Genomic DNA, 23,040 nt, shown 5'->3' on the forward strand with positions numbered 1-23,040 from the left:
ATAAAGGAAAAAAGGCATTTACATGATAACTTTGTTGTATATTCGGAGGTAATAGGAAGTTATACATGGTAGATTGGCAGTTTTGTGTGCAATCATCTCTTTTACTATACTGTGTTATGGAAATGCTTGTTTTGGGAATTGAAAATAAAATAATTTTTTAAGACAAAAAACAAAGTAAAAGTTAAGTATAATAAATAATATAGTTACCTCATCTAAAAGTACATGGAGAATGTCACAACTCTTACACCCTCCTCCCCACTTCCACTTTTAAAAAAAAACTGAAATCTAAATTTTCCCTCCTATTTCATATCTTTCTGAAAAAAAAATCTCGTAATAAATATGAATTTATATATATATATATGCATATATATATATTAAGAGATCACTGAAAATATCTGTTGTTAAATCAAACCATCTGCACTGGTGAAAACTTCAGACTTTTATCAGGAAAGCAGAATGTCTTTTTCCTTGCTTTATTATGTCCTCTGGGAAGTCTAGAGAATAGCCAGATCCAGAAAGAAAGAAAAAAAAAATGCCTTATTTACCTCAGTGGAAAAAAAGGGAACTTGGAAGCTAGGGTAAGTACTCATGAAAAAATCTGACCTATGGCCTCCAACAAGCAGGAACCTTGCCAAGGAAGACACATGTAACTATAGGTCTAAGCACAGAGAAAGAAACATTATCCAGCCTCTGCTCGAAGTCCACCACTGATGGAGAGCATACCACTTCATGACATCATTTTGATATCCTTCATCATTACAGACTTCTGGTATCCAAAAAAAATTTGACATTCTACAACTCCCATCTATTGTTCCTGATCTGGTCCTCAGTGATCAAGCCAATCAAGTTCAACAATATTTTCTCAAACTGGCATGATTTGAATGTTGAATATAAGGTCATCTCCCTAGAAGTAGCTGATGAGCTGATGTTGTAAGAAGAGCCCCGAATCTGGAGACAGAGACTTGAGATCAACACCCACATCTGCTATTTTTCCCTACGTATATTTGGATGAGATTCTTCCCCTCTCTGGGTTTCAGTTTCTTCTTTTATAAGAATAAACTAAGAGGAACAGAGGATAAAGTATTAAACCTTAAGTCAGGATGACCTGAATTCCAATCCTAGTTCAGATATTTACTTGTGGTGTGACCCTGAGGAATTCACTGATCTTTCATCTACCTCTGTTTGCTCAACTGTAAATTGAGGATAATAAAAAGCACCTGCTTCCCAGGTAAGTGAAGGTAAGATGAGATTATATTGGTAAAATACTTTGAAAACCTTAAAGTGCTATGTAAATGCTAGCAGTTATTAATTAATTAATAATTATTAATTATTTTTCCAGTTCTGTTTGGTTTGCAATTCTATTTGTAGTATTTTCTTCATTTCCAGGTACCACATTTCTTGAGGATCAAATCAAAATAGATGCAGAAGGTGAGTAAGATCACAACTGGAGACAGTGGGGGAAAGTCTATTGTAATTGGAGTTGACTTACCACACTACCCTGACTAGCACTCTGATCCCGGGCAAGTCTTTAAACCATTTTAAGCCTCAGTTTTCTCACCTATAAAATGGAGATAATAATAGTCAATAAATCATAAACATTTCTGAATGATTTATTATGTGTTAGGCACTGTGCCAAGTTCTAGAGATACAAAGAAAGGCAAAAAAATGTGGTTCTTGCTCTTAAGAAGCCCATAATCTGATGGGGAAGACAACATGCAGAGAACTGCGTATATATATATATATATATATAAGCTACGTAGAGTGTTGTTCATGGAAGGTTGTTACTGTTTGTCCTTCATTCTCAAAGAGGACCAAGATGTCAGGAAGATGATGCTCTGACTTGCAAGTGAATTGGATTTGAGTGAGGCAGGGCTGTGCAAGGTCACCAGCCTCACTTTCTCCACTGGAGCCATCTAATCCAGTGGCAAGATATAGATCAGGATGACAGCAGATGGTCCCCTCACAGAAGGCAATCTGAGAGGGAGGTACTATAACTGGAGTGGGGGTGGGGAACCAGACAAGTCCTCTTGCAGAAGGTAGGTGTTTGAAGAGGTGCAGGGGCTGCTGGGTAAAAAGAGGAGGCATTCTAGGCATCAGAGAAAGCCAGGGGAAAGGGAATTATAACGTCTACCTCATAGGGGTTGTGGTGAGGATAAAAATGGGATAATATGGAAAATGAAATAAAAACCTCAAAGTTCTAGCTGCTACTATTGCTATTACTATAATTGTTATTTTTGTTGTTACTATTAGCCTAGAACCATGCCACCTAGATCAGCTAAAGGAAAGAAGAATGCTTTATCTAGGAGAAAAGACAAATCTGGGAGATATGATAAATGCCTTCAAGTATTAGAAGGAAGAGGGATCAACCTTGTCCTGACTGACTACAGAGGACAGCACTAGAAACCAGTTGGAAGCTACCAATGGAGAGGTCCATTTCTTCTGGATGCTAAAAGAAACTTCCTAACAATGACTTCCCATCACAGGACAAATTAACTACTCAGGTGGTAGTAGGTGGTATGAATAGAGTAGAGCAGTAGATAGAATAGTGGGTCTGGAGTCAGGAAGACTTGGATTCAAATCTAGTCTTAGATAATACTAGCTGTGTGACCCTGGGCAAGTCACTTGACTTCTGTTTACTTCTGTTTTCTCATTTATACTATAGAGATAATAATAGTGCATACCTCCCAGGGTTGTGAGGATCAAATGAAATATCATTTAATCAATGATTATTTAATTTAATCAATTTTAATTTAATGATTAAATTTAATCAAAATCAAATAAAATGCCTAGCATAGTGCCTGCCTGGGACATAGCAGATGCTTAATAAGTGCTATATATCATCATCATCATCATCATCATCATCATCATCATCATCATCATCATTATTGTGTTCCCCATCCTCTGGGGTCTTCAAATAGACATCAAATAACAACTTTTAGTCCTTATAGAGGGGTTTGCCTTAAAGAGAGGGTTCCTGTTCAGCTATGTGTTGGATGACTATGGAAATCCCCAAAGGCCTTTTTTAAGCTTCCATGATTGTCTTAAGAATTATTGGGTTGGGGCAGAGTAGAAAGATGCACATACACATAGCTCTGAACCCACAACCTATAGAACATCTGTAAAAAAGAACTCCCGGCGAATTCTCGAGCAGCAGAGGCCACAGAACGGTGGAGCAGAAGAGATTTCTGTTCCAGAGAGCCCTGCAAACCTCTCACAAAAGGTCCATCGCGCTGCGGATGTGGAGCCCAGCCCAGCCCAGCCCAGCCATGGCTGTGTGGCACCAAGAGGAGAAGATCCAAGCGGGCTTCGGGACGCACTCTCCAGCGGCCGTGCACGTCCCTCCACCCACAGGTGACGGGTCGATGAGAGGGTCTCTTTGGCTGGTCGAGAGGGGAGTGGGGTGCCCCCATAACTCAGGCCCCCTCGGGAGGCAGCAGCGGAGGCAGGAGCAGACAAGGGCTCCCCAAGCAGGCAGGAGCCCAGACCCATTGTTGAAGGTCTCTGCATAAACCCCCTGAGGGAACTGAGCCTGTGAGGCAGCCCTGCCCCGACCTGAGCACCTGAACTTGATCTCACACTGAATAGCTGTCTGGCCTAGAGGCCGATGGGCTACCCGAGTTACCTTACCCGTCATCCAGGTCTTCGGTTGGCCAAACTGGATAAACGTATTGAGAGAAGAGACTTTCCAGAGTCGAACAAGGGTTAGGCTTTATTCAGGGCCTTGGTTACATGTGCAGGGTGAATTCTTCCTCAGGAGAGAGGAATCCTCCTCCCAAGGAGGAAAAGATCTTACAGTAAGAGAATGGGAGCAGGAGAGGGGAGGGACACTCTGCCTTCTAAAGGCCCTTCAGCGCGAAGAGCGCCTTCAGGCTTTCCTGACCCTACTTTAGCTCTCCTGCCGCATAGTTTGCACGTGAATACCGGGTGTGTTTTCAGCCCTTTGTTAGTCAACAACAGGTGTGCTCAGACCCCGGGCCAATCTCAAGGGTGGGATGCTCTCCCGAGCACATATCCCATGGAGAAGAGGCAGAGATGCACGAGATAGCCCGTATCTCACCCCTCAATTCCCAGCTGTTCCCTGAGGGGCCTCATGAGAACTCTGAGGTTAGAAGTCCTCACTTTTACCTGCCCGAGACTGTCCACATGAAACTGAGCTTACACCCCCAACAAATAGCAGCCCCGCCCCCGCCCAAAGCCCTGAGGCTGGGAAGCAGCATTTGAATCTCAGACCCCAAGTGCTGGCTGGGAGGATCCCGAGGTGAAGTGGGTGTGGAGAGGACACTCAGAAGTCAAGTCACTGGCTGGGAAAATGCCCAGAAAAGGGAAAAGAAATAAGACTATATAAGGTTACTTTCTTGGTGAACAGGCGTTTCCTCCCTTCCTTTCTGATGAGGAAGAACAATGCTTACTATCAGGGAAAGACACAGAAGTCAAGGCTTCTGTATCCCAGCCTACTCAATGGGCTCAGGCCATGGAAGAGCTCAAAAAGAATTTTGAAAATCAAGTTAGAGAGGGGGAGGAAAAGCTGGGAAGAGAAATGAGGGACATGCAGGTAAAGCATGAACAGCAGGTCAGCACCCTGATAAAGGAGACCCAAAAAAATGCTGAAGAAAATAACACCTTGAAAAATAGGCTAACTCAATCGGCAAAAGAGGTTCAAAAAGCCAATGAGGAGAAGAATGCTTTCAAAAGCAGAATTAGCCAAATGGAAAAGGAGGTTCAAAAGCTCACTGAAGAAAATAGTTCTTTAAAAATTAGAATGGAACAGATGGAGGCTAATGACTTTATGAGAAACTAAGAAATCACAAAACAAAACCAAAAGAATGAAAAAATGGAAGATAATGTGAAATATCTCATTGGAAAAACAACTGACCTGGAAAATAGATCCAGGAGAGACAATTTAAAAATTATGGGACTACCTGAAAGCCATGATCAAAAAAAGAGCCTAGACATCATCTTTCATGAAATTATCAAGGAAAACTGCCCTGAGATTCTAAAACCAGGGGGCAAAATAAATATTGAAAGAATCCACTAATCCCCTACTGAAAGAGATCCAAAAAAAGACACTCCTAGGAACATTGTGGCCAAATTCCAGAGTTCCCTGGTCAAGGAGAAAATATTACAAACAGCTAGAAATAAACAATTCAAGTATTATGAAAATACAATCAGGATAACACAAGATCTAGCAGCCTCTACATTAAGGGATAGAAGGGCATGGAATAGGATATTCCAGAAGTCAAAGGAACTAGGACTAAAACCAAGAATCACCTACGCAGCAACACTGAGTATAATACTTCAGGGGATAAATTGGTCTTTCAATGAAATAGAGGACTTTCAAGCATTCTTGATGAAAAGACCAGAGCTGAAAAGAAAATTTGACTTTCAAACACAAGAATGAAGAGAAGCATGAAAAGGTGAACAGCAAAGAGAAGTCATAAGGGACTTACTAAAGTTGAACTGTTTACATTCCTACATGGAAAGACAATATTTGTAACTCTTGAAACTTTTCAATATCTGGGTACTGGGTGGGATTACACACATACACATGCACACACACACGCACACACACATAGAGGCAGAGTGCACAGAGTGAATTGAAGAGGATGGGATCATATGTTTAAAAAATGAAATTAAATGGTGAGAGAGAAATATATAGGGAGTAGAAAGGGAGAAATGGAATGGGGCAAATTATCTCTCATAAAAGAGGCAAGCAAAAGACTTATTAGTGGAGGGATAAAGAGGGGAGGTGAGAGAAAAATATGAAATTTACTCTCATCACATTCCACTAAAGGAAGGAATAAAATGCACACTCATATTGGTATGAAAACCTATCTTACAATACAGGAAAGTGGGGGATAAGGGGATAAGCAGGTTGGGGGGGATGATGGAAGGGAGGGCATGGGGAGGAGGGAGCAATTTGAGGTCGACACTCATGGGGAGGGACAGGATCAAAAGAGAGAATAGAAGTAATGGGGGACAGGATAGGATGGAGGGAAATATAGTTAGTCTTATATAATACAACTATTATGGAAGTCATTTGCAAAACTACACAGATTTGGCCTATATTGAATTGCTTGCCTTCCAAAGGGAAGGGGTGGGGAGGGAGGGAGGTAAAGAAGTTGGAACTCAAAGTTTTAGGAACAACTGTCGAGTACTGTTCTTGCCACTAGGAGATAAGAAATACAGGTAAAGGGGTATAGAAAGTTATCTGGCCCTACAGGACAAAAGAGAAGATGGAGACAAGGGCAGAGAGGGATGATAAAAGAGAGAGCAGACTGGTGATAGGGGCAATTAGAATGCTCGGTGTTTTGGGGGGGGGAGGGGACAAAAGGGGAGAAAATTTGGAACCCAAAATTTTGTGAAAATGAATGTTAAAAGTTAAATAAATAAATTTAATTATTAAAAATAAAATAAAATAAAAGGAGAATTCACAAAAAAAAAATTAAAAAAATAAATAAATAATAAAAAAATTAAAAAATAGAATTATTGGGTTGGCTTAAAAATTGGGCACAATTTAAAGAAATATGAAAACAGAGCTGGCCTTAGTTAAAACTGGGAAGTAAACAAAGTTTTTCCTTTTTTACTTTAAATGCTGCCCTCCCTTGGAGGTTCTGCCCTCCATTTGCCAGTTTTTCAATAGGGCTTCCCCTGTACTCATGTTCCTTCCCCATTGCCTTTTCTTCTTCTTTTCTTCCCTGGCAAATATCTGCCCTTTGAACCTCACCATAGTCTGTGCCAGGCATGAAAACTAATCTATATAACTACTCCCAGCTGAGGTGTCAATGGGTGTTTTTTACTTTTCCCCAAAGTTGTATTTGTATTTTACAGTACCCTCCAGGAATCCGGAAGTCTGACTCAGATGGAGGGATGGATTTCAGGCAGACCAAGAGGGAGTATATTTTGTGGCCTTTCAGAGCCCTCTAAATTATACCTTGGAAGTTTCTGCCTGCTCTGTATTCCCTTGCATAGGCTTGGCCTTCTGTGGGGTCAACCAATGAACCTCAAAACAAAAACAGAAAAAACTCTTGACCAGGAGTCACGAGAACAAGGTTCAAGGCCTGGCTCTTCTATCTGGCTTAGGGAGAATCTCTCCCTGTCATGGGCCTCAGCATCTTACATATCTATAAAAAGGAAATGTTCCCTTTAGTTACTTAACTGTGACTATGAAGGCCCCACAAATTTTGGATTCTGCCCACAGGACAAAAGAGCAGGTAAATTCTTCTAATCTGGAAAATACAGGAAGCCTGACCAGCCCAAATCAACGAAGAATTTCTTAAGTATTTGCTATGTACTGGCACTGTATTAATAGCTAGGGATACAATGAAAAAAAGAACAGTCATTGTCCTCAAAGAATTGAGATTCTCAAAGAGGGGTGACAAATGAACCCACTGAAGGAAACTGAAATCCATAGAGAAAAATCAACTGGCAAGGTCAGTAAGTAACAGATAGGTACAGCTGTGTACAGGGTACAAGGAAGGCAATGATATCTCCCAGGGACAGGAGGGAGAGAAGGACTGGAAAAATCTCACTTCCAACTCAGGCTGTGAAAGCCTGCCTTCCCTTCACAGTCTTGTGCTGAATCGGGTTATAATCAACTTTTTATAAGTGAACTTTTGTAACTAAAAAATATCAGGGAGAAACAGCCACAAAAGGTTTCATAAGAACTTAGGGAGATTCCCTGGAGGTTGTGGGGGGAAAGAAACAACTTACTCCAAAGATAAAGAATCTCTAATCTCCTCTCCTTCTGTGTGGGGGTGGGACAGAGGGGCCACTAGAGTCTCTAAAGGAGGCTTTCACTGTCATTCCATGGCTCAGAGCCAAGGGTAGAAATTCCCAGCACTGGGCTGGAGACACCCCAGGGCCTTGCCAGTTATCTTCAGACCAGAGTTAACAGTCTCAAAACCAAATGCATTTTAATTCTCTCTCTCTCTCTCTCTCTCTCTCTCTCTCTCTCTCTCTCTCTCTCTCTCTCTCTCTCTCTCTCTCTCTCTCTCTCTCTCTCCTTGTCTGTCTGTCTGTCTCTCTCTCTCTCTCTCCTACTTCTGTGATGTAAACTGGTCATTGTATTTAAGTTTTTGAAAGATTTGAGAGAATTCCTAGTAAAGCTTTACAAATCCAAACTAAGAGAACGGCTTCTCACCCTTCAGATTGTGTGAATGAGCTGGAGAGGATCATTTGGTAGAAATCCAGGCCTCAAGTCAGGGAAATTCAAGTAGAGATAAAATGGACACTGCACTAGCCCTAGTCTTGACTCAAGTTACTTCTCATTAATAAACAAAGAAAAACTTTTTTTTTTTTTTTTTTTTTTTTTAAGAATCATAGAATGTCAGAGCTGGGAAGGACCGTAGAGATAATCTTGAACAATGCCCTTAGTTAAAAGTGAGCAAACTGAGGTCCAGAGACAGGAGGCATTTCCTTGAAAGTCCCATAGCCATTTGGTAGGGGACTCAGAGCTAGAACAGTAGGTGTGATAGCCACTGGGTAAAATAGTCTTTCTATGTGACATTTGAAAAGTTTGAGAGATAATTTCTGGGTAATTAGGTGTTTTATTAATAATGCTAGTATTTTCATAAAAGTGGTCAGTGGCCTTGGAAAAGCAGCTGCTCCATTTTTTTGTGGCTTTTCCTTTTTGTTCTGTTTTTTCTTTCACAACATGACTAATGGGAAGTATGTAATTGTACATGTATAGCCTATATCAGATAGAGTGGGAAAAAATTTGAAACTCAAAATGTTATAAAAACTAAATGTTGAAAACTAATCTACATGTAACTGAAAAAAATAAAATAATATTTACAAAAAAAGGAAAAGTGGGTGTTTCAGAGGGTGACAAACAACTCTGATTGGTTAACAAGTAAGAAGACAGAATGACCATTGCAATATGAGGTGCTGGACCTACTCTAATGAACTTTGATAGTGTCATTTACTTCTAAATTACGCCCAGCCTTGGGGAAATTTAGACAAAGAATCTATATCCCTCACCCAAGCCTGAACATAGAAGAAAATGGGCTGAGAGTTTCTCCAGAAATTCCTTGGAAGGTTGGGTGGAGTCCGACCAAGATTAAGCAGAGTTCATCAGTCTCATTATAATGAGGAATGTCCTTCAAGACACTGAACTTCAAAATGAGAACTATAGAGAAAGGGGGGACTCCGGATCTTCCCAAATCATGGGTTATTAATTATTATTTCTCTTATCCACCAACATTTGAGAAAACATGTAAACAAAATTAAATTGCCTTTGGCATTGAATGCACTTTTGTTTCCATCCAGTTGGACCTCTCTCTCATTTGATCTTGGAGATATTCCCTTTACCCTTGGTTTCAAATACACTCTACTCTTCTGGTTTTGTTGAGCCTTCTCTAATCACATCATTTTTTCTCTTTCTTTTTGGATGGCTCCCAGTCCTTTTCGTAATTCAGTAATGTGGGTGTTCCCTAGAGTTCTCTCTTAGGCTACTTTCTCTTGTCTATATATCTTCTTTTAGGTAATCCCACTCACCTTACTGCTCCCCTACTACTACTTCTATGTAGAAGACCCCACAGTCTACATCTCTGCCTCTTATATCTCTTCTAAGCTCTTCTAGACCCTTTGTTGTACTTGTATCTCAAACCTGACATATTCCAAACCACACTTATTGGCAGCATAATTCAGTGGAATCAACACTAGAAGGGGGGAGAACCAAGATGTTGGAGCAGCAGGAAACAGCACAGCAAACTGACCCTTTAAAAACTCTCCTTCCAACAGATCTAGAAAATGTGCCAGACTGTATTCTGATGGGGAAATACTGAAAAAGTCTCAGTGAGTCATTTGACCAGTCTGCCTTTGTATAGAGAGAAAGACAGAGAGGTCTGGGGACGTAAGGTCTGGTCAAGACCACACCTTGCGTTCTAGCACTCAAGTATGTACTATGGCAAGAGAAGATCCCAGACCCATACAGAGGGAGCACCACATATGGCATGCAGGAACAGGTACCAAGTGGCAGCTTTCACCATTACCTAATTCTGGGTGGATTGTTAAGGGGAACTGTGAACTCAGTGGTGACATTTCTGGATAGGGAAAGCCTGCATGGCATACCAAGAAACAAATTCAAAGGTAAACAGCAACGCTGTGGCTCAGGACCAACCCCATTCCCAACCCCTCCCCCTACCATAAGCAGAATGGAGCAAGAAAATAAGGGGAGGAAAAAGGAAAGAAAGAATTAAGGAATCTTAGAGTCAGGAGAAAGCTAGGTTTGAATCCTTCCTCCAAAACTTACCAGCTTGCCAAATCTTTTATCTCTTGACCCTCAGTTTTCTAATCTGTAAAAGGGGGATGATAATGCCTCATTTCTAGCTTCTAGTCCAATCTAAAGCTTGCAGAAGAAAAACCAGGGCAGGAATCCCAGAACAAAGGGAAGCCTACCATTCTATCTTTCTGAACCAGTAGAGCTTTCCAGCTGGCTGAAAGTGTCTGAATTCAGCATTCTACTGTTAGCCAGCTAGAAATTCGGGTTAGGAACTTGCACAGATTAGATGAAGAGGATAGAAATCAAAATTTACCCTGGATCAAACCATTTTGGGAGCACTGAAAGCTTATAGGTTTCAAGCCTCTTCCTAAGATCCTGAAATAACACAACATTCAAAACTCCCAAGGAAGGAGCAATGAAAACCAAATCTTCCCTTTAGAAATGTGCAGATTCTAGCACTAATGGTCAAGTTTGAAGTCAGGAAGTAGGATAAAGAATGAACAAAGAAAAAAAAAAAGAATCCTATTATATAAAGAGCTTTTATGGTGGCAGAGAACCTCAAATGCAAAAAGAAAATGACTCCAAAACATCTACAATCAAATTTTCAGAGAAAAACACAGCTTGGATACAAATTCAACTAGAATTCCTGGAAAACATAAAGCAAGAGTTTTTAAAAGTTAAAACAAATGTTCTTTTATTAATGACATGAGAACACTAGCGAAAAAATGTCAGAAAAGAAATGACATCCATGGAAGAGAGAATTAGCAAGGGAATTAGAAGTAGAAATCCTGACCAAGCAACAAACTCCTTAAAAAATAGAATGGATCAACTAGAGACTAATTATGTCAAACAACAACAAGAAACATTAAAGCAAAGTCAAAGGACTTAAAAAAAAAAGAAGAAAAGAAAACACAAGATATCTCATAAGCAAAAAAAAAAAATGAGCTAGAAAATAGATTGAAGAGAAAAACACTAAGAATTATTACACTATCTTAATGCCAGTAACAAAGGAAAAAGAAGCTAAACATCTTGCTTCAAGACATCATAAAAGAAAACTGTACAATTCTCTTAGAACTGGAGGACAAAGTTTTAAGTCTAATAAATTCAAATATCAAGATCTATATCTTCATGGTACTTCTAGTTCAATAATGGTTTAGGACTTAAATATCACTAACCATAAGACAATATACTACCCTAAAAAGTGTACAGGAGTGTTATATAGGATCATAAGATTTAGAGTACTAAGTAAACTTATAGATTAGCCCAAAGTAACCCTCAACCTTATTTTTATATTGTAAATAAAGAAATTGAAGCCCAGAGAGGAAGGACTTACAAAAGCTGAGCAACATATGGAGGATTTAATTCTAGGTCACCTGACTCAAAATCCAGGTCTCTTTTGACTAAGCAGACTTTCCTTTCTCCCATACCCAACACCAGAGCTCTGTAAATAGTACATGCTTAGTAAGCATGTGACAAATTGAATTAGATAAATAACTTCTTGAAAACCATTTCCCACATTATTTCCCTAATATGAAAAAGGTCTGAGAAAATTCTCAAGAGCTGAAGAAGGTGTTAAGGTAATCTTTGAGCTTGACCTTGAAACAGTATTTCTTTAAAAGGTGCTCTGTATGTGTAAGAATGGGAAAAGGATAAAATATAGAGAAGCTGTGAAATATATAAATCTTGATCAATTCAAGACAAGAGTCAGCATCAACCTGAAAAACCATTTTCCTTGGTAAACAACAGGAAAAAAAGTTTCTGTGAATAGAAAAATTGTCAAAATCTGTCACCTAAACCTCCAGAGAGCTACCTAGGTGTTCCCTGCTCATGGTTCCTCTCTCCCAGATGTTAGTCCTGCTTTTTGGATTTCAGGAATGAGAGTAAAGCAAAGAGACCTCTCAGGACAGACAGCAATCAGTCCTTCTAACTTGGTCCCATAATTAGCCAACCAGCCAATTAAATCAGCCAAAGAGATAAAGCTTGGCTAGAGCCCTAGCAAAGTAAGCAGACCTACTCCAAATTATTCCCTTTCCCCCAGACATTAAGCTAAATGTTAATTAACCATATGGGCCCAAAGGAAAGGAATAAACTGCTTCTCATAGTTCCACAAAGTACTGAGCAATGCCCCAGGGGCAAATTTTGAATGTAGTTTCCAAGAGCATCAAACTTACTACCCTCCTTTAGAGATGGGCAACTGAAGTTCAGAAAGGGAATACAGTTGGAACCCAGATCTCCTGACACCCAAGTCTAGCATTCTGTTTCTGACCTTATACCAAATCATTTGTTTGAATGAAATTCAATGAGCTTGTGCTTTTCCCCAGAGCAAAAGAAATAGAAATGTAGGCAAAATCCAAATGACCAGTGGGCTCTCCTACTTGATGTCCTCTAAGCATCCCCATGAAGAACTTACAAGAAAACAGTTTAGAAACATAAAAGGAGAAAAAGCAAAAAAAGCTGTGCCCTACACCTGTGGTTTCAAACTCAGAGAAAAATGAAATCACTACATTCTACACAAGAATCCTTGTGGGTGCATATTGAGTGAGTTAGAATACCATATGATAACATTATCTATGTTTTATTGTATTTGTATTTATTTTTATTCAATACTCTTCATTACATTTTAATCTAGATCAGCTGAGTAGAGAGCATTGACAGCAGTATCCAATCCCACCAATGTGAACATGAACAAATTACCTGGCCTCCAAGAGTCTCACTTTTCTCTTCTGTCAAATAAGGAGGTTAATTCTACTGCAATAAAAAGAAAAATTTTCTATTATTACATTAGAGTATTAGATTCAGGATACCTCAGTATGAACATAGTATGCTCCTCATTAGTCATGAGTAGTGAATATTCTCTAAGCTCTCTTTTGTAATGTTAGCTACATCTTCCCCTTAGAGTTTTAGTGGTACCTCTAATACCTTTGGCATAAGCCTCCATTCCAGATATGCCCCCAGATACTAACTAGTCTCCCAAGGTATTTACTTCTAAGATATGGCAAGAACAGAAGTCTACAGATTATCTGTACCTCCAGCATCTACAGGGCATATTCTGTCCTACATCACCTCATTCTCTAGGAAAAGTAGACTCAGACTTCATATAATTTCTACATAGAATTGACCTCCCCAAATGGCTTCAGAGGGAGAGGGCCCAAGACTTCTCCACCCACCATATTGTCTCTCACTGGGTGCTATTGGCTAAGAAGAAGACACATAAAGAACCAAGAGAGGGAATGATTAGGAAGAATGGTATCATTTGAATGTAGCCTTCTGGCTACTCAATCAAAGTAGATTCTTCCTCATGGTATGGTTAATAGACTGGAGCCAGTAATAGAATATCCATGCAGAGAATCCCAAGTCTGAGTGCAGTTTTAAGCTACACACTCCAAATTTTCTCTAAGATGTTTTGATTGCATGTTGTCACAACTCTCCCAGATGCAAACTCTGTAGCCTGTTCCATGCAGGGACCTACATCTTAGAAACTTTGTGCATGCCCATAAAGACTGCGCTCAATGGCTAGTCTCTAATTATATGCATTGCCTGGGACAAACTTCTTTCTCAGTAAAATGGGAGCAGTCATGCTTACGTTCCCTAACTCACAGGGTTGTAGTGTGGACAACTTCCTGATTTCAGCAGCTCTGGTACTCTTGATCTGACATCTTCCTCCAACAATACAGATCATGGTTCATTGATCATGGTTCATTGGTAGTAGGTAAGATCATGGTTCACTAATAGTAGGTATGTGTTTTTGTTTGGTTGCTCAGTTGTGTCTGACTTCCCATGAGCTATTAGGAGATTTCTTGGCAAAGATACTGGAGTGGCTTGTCATTTCTTTCTCCAGCTCATTTTTACAGATGAGGAAACTCAGGCAGACTTAAGTGATTTGCACAACTAGTAAGTGTCTGAGGCTAGATTTGAACTTAGGTCTTCCTGACTCCAGGTTTGGTGCTCTATCTACTGTGCCACTTAGCTGATAAGCGCTACAAAGTTACTTAATATATGGAAGGGCTTTTCCAGTATCACACTGCTACTATGCATCAGAGGAAAACGTTGTATCTATATCTTTCTACACTCTAACTCTTACACTAGACTACCCATTTAACTGATGAGAGGAATATTCAGTAGTTACCACTGTAGGTTTGAGTCCACTCTCCCCAAGGAGAATGTGCCCTCAGTGGAAAGAGGGGAAAAGTGCTATAACAACCATGTTAAATTTGAGCCCACCCTTCCCAGGAACTGAAGAATAGAGGGGAGAGTACTTTTCCTAGTCCCCTAAAAGTAGTTTGTATTTACTTTAAACATAATTATATTTGCTTTTTTCTATGTTTCCCTCCCTATCTAACTTCCTTAAAGGCAAGGACTCTTTGTATCCCCTGTATTTAACTCATTACCTAATGTATAATATGTAGGCAATAAATACTCTTCAAGTTGAACTAGATGAAAAAAGAATGGGAGAAATCCCATTACAGCCTCCTGGAGGGGAGGAAAAAAAATTCAGATCTCTGCCTGATCTATGATCTCATTAATTGCATCGAGGGGTTATTGAGTGAGATATACCTCACTGATTCCAGAATAAACAATAGTTTCATCAGCACCATCGTAATGATAATAAGCTCTACAGACATTGGAAAGCAGAGCAGTAGCCTCCAACCTTTTCCTGTGCACCTTCCTTTTATTTCCTATTAGGAATAATTATAGATATATGAATGCTAACTTGTCGTGAGGAGACAAAATAACTGCATCTCATAACTGGAAGGAATCTCCAAGGACAGTTAGTCCAACCATTAATTCTCCAAGAATCTCTTCTACCACATCCTTAGTGAGAGGTCATTTCATCTTCAATGGAAGATCAGTGATCAGACAGAGTCACTATCATTCATTCATTTCTTGGAGAAACACTTATTAAGCACTACTGTTTGCCAGACACTGACAAAATCAAAAACAGAGCCTGCTCTCAAGAAGTTTACATTCTCTGGGGATCAGAGAAGGAAATTCAAAATATAAAATAAATTTAAAGTAATTCAAGGGAGTAGGAAAGATCACTGTACCAAAAAATACTAACACTGAAATCCTTCACTCATGATGAGACAGAGCAAGAACATTGATTTATTCAGTTAATAAATATGTACTAAGCACCTACTATGAGCCAGCTAGACAATGAAGGTATAGAGATAAAAACAAACTAGTTCCTACCCTCAAGAAGCTTACATTCCACAGGAGGGAAGCAAAATATACACAAACACAAATTATGTACAAACTAATATGGAGAAAGGATGGGAATGGGGTGCCAAAGAACTAGCAAGGTCGAGAAAGATCTGAACAGGAAGTGGCCCTTGAACTAAGCCTTGAAAGAAGCCAGGGACTAGGAAGAGAAGGAGATGTTCAAGTAAAATAATTCTAATTATTAGAAAATTTTTCCTTGAATTAACTGAAAAATTTCTGGGGAGCTTGGTGGTGCATTAGATAGAGCACTGGGCCTGGAGTTGGGAAGACCTGAGTTCAAATGTGACCTCAGACACTTAGTAGCTGTGTGACCCTGGGCAAGTCACTTAATCTTTATTTGGCCTTAGTTTCTCATCTGTAAAATGGGTACATAATTGAGAAGGGAAAGCAAGGTGGTGCAGTGGATAGAGCACCAGTCTAGAAGTCAGGAGTACCTGAGTTCAAATCTCACCTCAGACACTTGGCACTCACTAGCTGTGTGACCTTGGGCAAGTCACCTAATCCCAATTGCCTCATCCTAGGTTATCTCCAGTCATCCTAACGAATATCTGGTCACTGGATTCAGATGGCTCTGGAGAAGTGAGGCTGGTGACCTGCACAGCCTTCCCTCAAAACAAAGTCAAATGCAAGTCATGTCATTATTTCTCTGATGGCATGGTCTTCTTTGGCAATGGAGGACAAACACACATAATTGAGAAGGAAATGGCAAGCTACTCTAGTATCTTTTCCAAAAAAAACTCCTTGGGCCAAAAATGTCCACGAGGTCATGAAGTTGAACACAACTGAACAAGTACAAAAACTGAAAATCTACTTCAACAAATTTAACCACTGCTTGTGGTTTTGTCCCTCGAGGTCAAGAAGAAGAAGATTAATCTCTCCATTAGAAGACAACCGCTTAAACACTTAAAACATTAAGCATCTTAAATATCATCTTCATTTCCATCAAGGTGATTCTTTCCTCATGCTATACATCAACCAGTCCTTATACGGAATAGTGTCCAGTTCCTTCCCACTCCTGGTAACCTTCTCCTGGAGACTGTTCAGTTTGTCAGTGTTTTTCCTACAACGTAGTACTCAAAGCTAAGTAGATGGCACTTTCACCTCCAAGGTTCTACATGCTCTGCTTCTCAATGCATCTTAAGGTAACAGGTCTGAGGGCTGCCACCTCATACTAGCGAAATGCAGTCCGCTAAGAAATCTAGGTCTGAAAAAAAACCAAACTAAAAACTTCTGAACACATGAAGTTGATTTTCTAAAGGCAGCATTAGAACAACATTTATTCCATTGAAATTTCTTATTATCCTACTGAGCTCATCATTTTAGGCTTTTGAGAAGCTTACCTTAATCCTAATCTGACACGTGTATTAAACTTTTATAAAATTTATAAAATACTTTTATACAAACATGCACATTTGATAAAATGTTGTCTTTATCTTCATCCAAGTCACTAAAAAAGTATTAAACAGCATAAAGTCCAGGGGAGACCTGGGGATTAGGGACTTCTATCCAAAATAACATCAAGCTATTGAGATGACTCTTTGAGGAGCCAACTAATCCTGGATGATTCTAACTAACGTATCTAGCCCCCATCTCTTTGTCTTCTCTGCAAGATCTAGCCGAGTCTTTATGAAATGCTTTGTTTCAGCAGACCCTCTTGTCTAACGTATCTTTGTCTGAAGCAGTCCCCTCTTCAACCAGGTAACTATCCTTATAACAGGAAAAAATGAGGCTAACCCGACAAGATAGCTTCTTTACAATTCAACAAATACGTATTTACTGATGAAGCACTTACTACATGCAAGGCACAGGTACAGACATAGCTAGGTGCTATGTTTAAACAGTGAAAAACCAAATAATTCTTGTCTTCAAAGAACTTGCCTAGAAGAGGACAATAGCAACCAACCTAGCATAGACTGCTGAGCCATGCTTTCAAGTACGAAAAGGATTCCAAGATACGGAAGGATTAAATTCCAGGCATTTGTGAGATCAGTCAGATAATTATTCCTCACCAGGCATTGAACTAAGCACTGGGGCTGCAAAGAAAGACAAAATGCAGTCCTTCCTCTTAAGGAGCTCGTAGTTATACAGGTAAGAGATAAAAGAGCAAGTTTCAGGAACAGTTAATAATCCAGTTTGGCTGGAATTTAGAAATCATTGAACAATATTGAAATAAAGCTTGAAAAGCAGGTTGGAGCCAGATAGTAGAAGGACTTTAAAAGGCAGGTTGATGAGTTTGGTTTTTGTTCATTAGAGGTCATGTTTAGGTATTAAAGGCAAAGTATTTCATGTATATTAACTCATTTGATCCCCAAAACAGCATTGGGAGTATTATTATTATTATCCCCCCTTTACAGATGGGGAAACTGAGGTAGAGGTTAAGTGACTTGTCCAAGATCACAAAGCTAGAAAGAATCTGAATCCAGAAGTGATATAAAAGTTCCCTGAACCTAACTCCAGTTTTCTATCTAATGCAACATCTAGCAGACTACTAGCATAAGGAAGAACCTACCTGACCCTTAGACTGTGAGCCCAGTGAGAGCAAGAAAGATTAATTTTTCTTTCTTTGAAAACCCTATGCTTAGCACAATACCTAGCACATAATTGACTGACTTAATAGGTTGAAGTCACCAGGTTCAGATGACTTACACCATACGGTGCTGAGGCAGGTAGGTGGATAGAAGGGACTGAGTGCTGGACCTGAAGTCAGGAAGATCTGAGTTGCAATCTGGCTTCGAACTCTACTGTAGATAACACAACTCCTATGGGCTGGTGAAGTTATTAGAAGCCCAAAAATATATTTGCCTAAAAAGACTATTTTATGGAGAATTCACACAAGGCAAGCACTCACACAGAGATGAGAAGAAGTGGCACAAGGACACTCTCAAGATCTCCCTGAAGAACTCTGGAATTGATTGTGAGACATGGGAGACACAGGACCATCCGGCATAATGTACCCATATCCAGAAAGGTTCTGTACTCTATGAGAAAAGCAGAATTGCAGTAACTCAGAAGAAATGTGAGATGTGCGAATTTAGAGACATCTCCATTTGTGCCCAACCTGTGGTAGAGCCTTCCAAACTCATAATGGCCTGATCAGCCAAAGGCAAACACACTGTACTTTGACCCCAACACAGTGATGTTATTTTTGTCCTCTTCAAGAACAAAGGGCAACAACCATGTATGTGTGAATGCACATACACTTGCATATATGTATATGTATGGATGCATACATATATCACTATATGCATACACATATTTACATATACATATACACAGTGCATATGTATATGTGTGTATGTGTATAGTACAAGGGGAGAGAGAGAAAATAAACTGAAAAAAATCTAAGAAGGAACATGCTAACATTAAAGAAGAACAGTAGAAAGACATAGAAGTTGGGATTTTATTTGAGAATTGAAGGAAGCCATGAGATAGATGTAAGAAGGGAGAACATTGAACACTACAGGCATGGGGAACAGCCAATGAAAAGGTATTTGGACAACAGATTGTCTCGGGCTTGGAAAAGCAAGGTTGGTGCCACAATCTTAGAGTACTTGAGACATAAGAATATTGGAAAAGTAAGAAGGAGGTTCATTATGAAGGTCTTTGATAACAAAAGAAGATTTTATATTTGATCTTGAGGCAATAGGAAACTACTGAAATTTGTTGAATAGGGGACTGTTATGGTCAGACCAACGCTTTTAGGGAGATCACTTTGATAGCTGAGTGTAGGATAGATTGGACAGGGAGAGCCTTGTGAAAGGGATCCCAACCAGCAAGCTATAGCAGTAGTCTAAGTGAGAAGTGATGCTCCTTGGAGTCTCACAATGCTGGTCAAAAAGAAAGAGCTATATAAATGTCAGTTAGTATTATCTCACACGGATTGCACTGGAAAACATATCACTTTGATCAGTATAGATCGATCAAGGAAAATTACTCCCTTTTCCTATCCTCATCCCTAATTACAGAATAAATGCCTTATTCATTCCCAAGCCCTCAAAAATCTCTCCTTTTTTAAAATTAGTTCAAATGACCAGGAGAGTTTAGGACACATTCAAGGAGAACACATTTTATCAGGAAGAAATCACTTTCCAATAGTCACTGTGATGGAAATGGTAACAGAGGCCTCCCCGCTCACCTCCTTCTGTACCTGGAGACCATGAGCCCTATCTTAATTGCCCTAAAGAATGATGTCTACCCAGGCGGACACTATAAATAATAAATTGATACGATAGTAAGTCCTAGAACTATTATGCCAGTTGTCCTAAAAATCTGCTCCAAGTAATTATGAGCCCAGTAGAATGTCTACATTTGTAACTGAATTTTAATTAAAGAAAAAGGTGGTGCTCATTACAGGAAGAAATGCTGTTTAGGGATTTAAATACAGGTCGGGAAAGAAAGAAGACTGAATTTGATTGCTCCCCACTGCTCCCACTTGGACACCAGCAAGTCACTCAATTCCTCTGGGTTCAATTTCCCCTGTTTTTTAAAATAGCGATAATAAAGCAGCAAGAAAGTGCATGAAGATGTTTGGTAAAAAGTAACAAGCAGCCTGATTTTCTTCTCCCAGCTCTGCAGGGCACAACAACTCTCTTTCTCTCTCCAGGGTCTTTATGGGAGAAAACACTCTCTCCTTCGTACCTGATCAGGGAGAAGTATTCTCTGTCCCCATCTAATCTACATTTTCCAAAAGAGCCCAGACAATTAGACTAATAAAATATGATATAGGTGAGCCCTATTTTAAGGAAGCCCAACAGACATCCTCCTGAGATAGAGAAAAGTAGCTTTAAAATGTTCTGTAGTTAAGAAAGATAAGTTGTTCTGATTGCAAAAGAAGAGAAAAGGAAAGGCAGAGGGAAAGGGAAAGGGGAGTAAAAGAAAGACAAGTTGCTTGCTGGAAAGAATGCTAGATGTGCAATCAGAGGATCTGGGTTCAAACCCTAGATCTGCCACTTAAGACCTCTGATAATGAGCAAGACACACTTTACCTCTCAAGGGATTCATTTTCACATCTATAAAATGAAGGAGTTGTACTAGATGACCTATGACCTCTAAAGTTCTTTCTAAGGAACTATGGAACTAAGTTGTTGGTGGGAAAGTTATAGAAGAGTCCAGGTCATTCATATATACTCCAGGAAAGATTTTTTAAAAGTAGTACAACAAACAGTGATCAAAAATCCAAAGAGAAATAGCAGAAAAGTTCATATTGAATAAGAAAACACAACAAAAACAAACAGAAAAGAACAACAATCTGAAAGCTCTGTAGAAAGCTCCTTCCAGGAAAATCCTTACCATCATAGGTAAAAAAGCTAGAAACCTTTAAGAGCTCAGATCTGAGACACTCCATGGGCAGGTGAAACCTGTAACATTATATACATGGCAAGCGAATCCTAAAATTCACTCATAAGGAAACTCCAAGAAAGAAAAATGTGAGGGTAATAACATGCAAGTAGATCACTTTAATTTCTGTCACTAGTATTAATCTCCTTTTATAAAGGAATGAAGGAGGAAAGAAAGAGAAAAAAAGCAAGAAAATATGAAAACAAATACATAATTGACAATCATAACTATGAATGTGGGTAATATGAGATAATCAATAAATGGCAAAGGGTAGCAGAGTGATTTACAAAGCAAAATCTAACAATATGATATTTACAAGAAACAAACTTGAAACATAAAGAGTCATGTAGAGCTAAAATGAGGAAATGAAACTGAATTCATTACAGCTCAAAAGTAAGGGGTAGAAATCATGTTCTCAGACAAGATAACAGTAAAAAAAAAGTTAAAAGAGATAAACTAAGAAATCACATTATCTTTAAGAGCACCTTATACAATTAAATACTATCAATACTCAATATATATGTGCATATATGTGTGTGTATGTGTGTGTATATGTGTGTGTATATATATATATATATATATACTCACCAAATGGCATAATATTTAATACTTGAGAAAATTTTCATCAAATTACAGGGAGAAATAAAAATGTGGGAACCTCAGATTATCTTTTTTGACTTAGAAAAATCAAACAAAAATACAAATGAGAAAGAAGTTAAAGATGTGAATAGAATTTTTTTATAAAAAGTTAAGTGAGAATAGATCTTTGATGATAACTAAATGATGATAAAAAGGAACATAATCTCAGATATTTATAAGGCATTTAACACTGGAGTATAGAAACCTGAAAATAAATGTAGAAAAGCAAAAATATTAAAATTATTTACTGATATAATAAAAAAAATCAACATAAGATGTTCAACAAAGAGTTTGAACTTAAAAAGAAGCTAATTTATGTAACTACCACAAGGTAAAGAAAAACACCCTTGAAAGACATAAAAGTTTTGATCAGTGCTGAGACTGGTCATAACAGGAACTGCCAGGGTTGCCTGAGTAACCCTATGTGATTTGCCTAGGTTCACATAATCACTACATGTCAGAGCCAGAACTTGAATTCAGGTCATGTGTACAGGAAGAACCAAGGATGAAACATACTGCCCACCTCAGAGAAAGGTGATGGTCTAGTCTACAGTTATAGAATGAATCATAGATTTTGGGACATGGCCAATGTGTAGATTTATTTTGCTTCATTATGCTTAGTTGTTACAAAAGAGGGTTTAGAAATAGTTGGGAAGGGGGTTAACTTTGGAAAGGGACAGGAAAATCAAATATTGATCTAGCATTTTATATTTGATTCCATTCTATGATTGCTTCTATTTTTTAACTGCCTAAAGCTATTTTTATATTCAGAAGTTCAACTTTCCTCTCTGAGATAAACCATTCCATAAGTCCCCTTCATAGAAATGTATGGTCTCTACATACTTTTGTTCCTGTGCACAATCTTACTAAGGAGCGTTGCATACCCATATGCCATTAAGTGAGAGTTATTATCTTGCTAACAAACCTTGTAAGATGCAGGTGGGCACTAGGAAGTCTGTGACCTCTGCAACATTAGTCATTCTTCAAGAAAGTCTGGTCTATTATCATTGTCATGCTAGCTAACCATGCAGGAAGACACCACCAATGAGCTTTCCATAGCAACAAGATGGAAGGAGAGATTCTTGTTAGTCCTGCATTCCAGACTTCCATCCAATCATATTGTTTTCTACCATCTATGATCCTTCTGATTTTGTAACCAATGTTCCATCTGTGATGCTTCCTGTTCCTTGTTTTCTTATACTTCCCCAAACCATAAAAAGGCTAGTAAACCCTACCTCCAAGTCATTTTAGATGTCATTCATCTTCTGATTTTGAAGAGGACTAATGATGTCACAGAGTGATATCTTGACATGAGTGGTAAAGTGGATTCAAGTGAGGCAGAGTTACACAAAGTTATAAATCTAATAGCAAGATGAAAGTCAAGACAACCAAAGATGGCTGGAATGCAGTGGATGACTATGGCATTTTCAATGTCTAGCCAACTTCTAAGTGCTCCATAATACTTGTTTCAACCATCGTCATGGCTGTTGTAATAAATTGTTCTCATCTACCCATTTTGCCCAAAGAAGCCTCCACATGCTTGGGGTAGACGTCACTCTAACTCATCAATGGGTCTAAAGTCTTTTGATTACTCTCAATCTGGTTTAGCCTGTCTACTAAGA

The 23,040-nt window shown here is 39.0% G+C and overlaps 1 long non-coding RNA gene across 1 annotated transcript in view; it reads right to left on the reverse strand.

Moving 5' to 3' along the window:
* The window catches only part of LOC140528248 (uncharacterized), an 82,374-nt gene extending 59,921 nt beyond the window's left edge, over nt 1-22,453 (reverse strand). Inside the window, exons 1-2 of the long non-coding RNA XR_011975126.1 lie at nt 22,344-22,453; nt 12,917-12,970 (exon numbers count right to left, since the gene is read on the reverse strand). This is a non-coding gene — a long non-coding RNA (uncharacterized lncRNA). The remainder of the gene's footprint in view (nt 1-12,916; nt 12,971-22,343) is intronic.
* Between the last annotated feature and the right edge of the window lie 587 nt (nt 22,454-23,040).

This window comes from Notamacropus eugenii, chromosome 1, assembly GCF_028372415.1.
Source record: "Notamacropus eugenii isolate mMacEug1 chromosome 1, mMacEug1.pri_v2, whole genome shotgun sequence".
Taxonomy (NCBI): Eukaryota; Metazoa; Chordata; class Mammalia; order Diprotodontia; family Macropodidae; genus Notamacropus; species Notamacropus eugenii.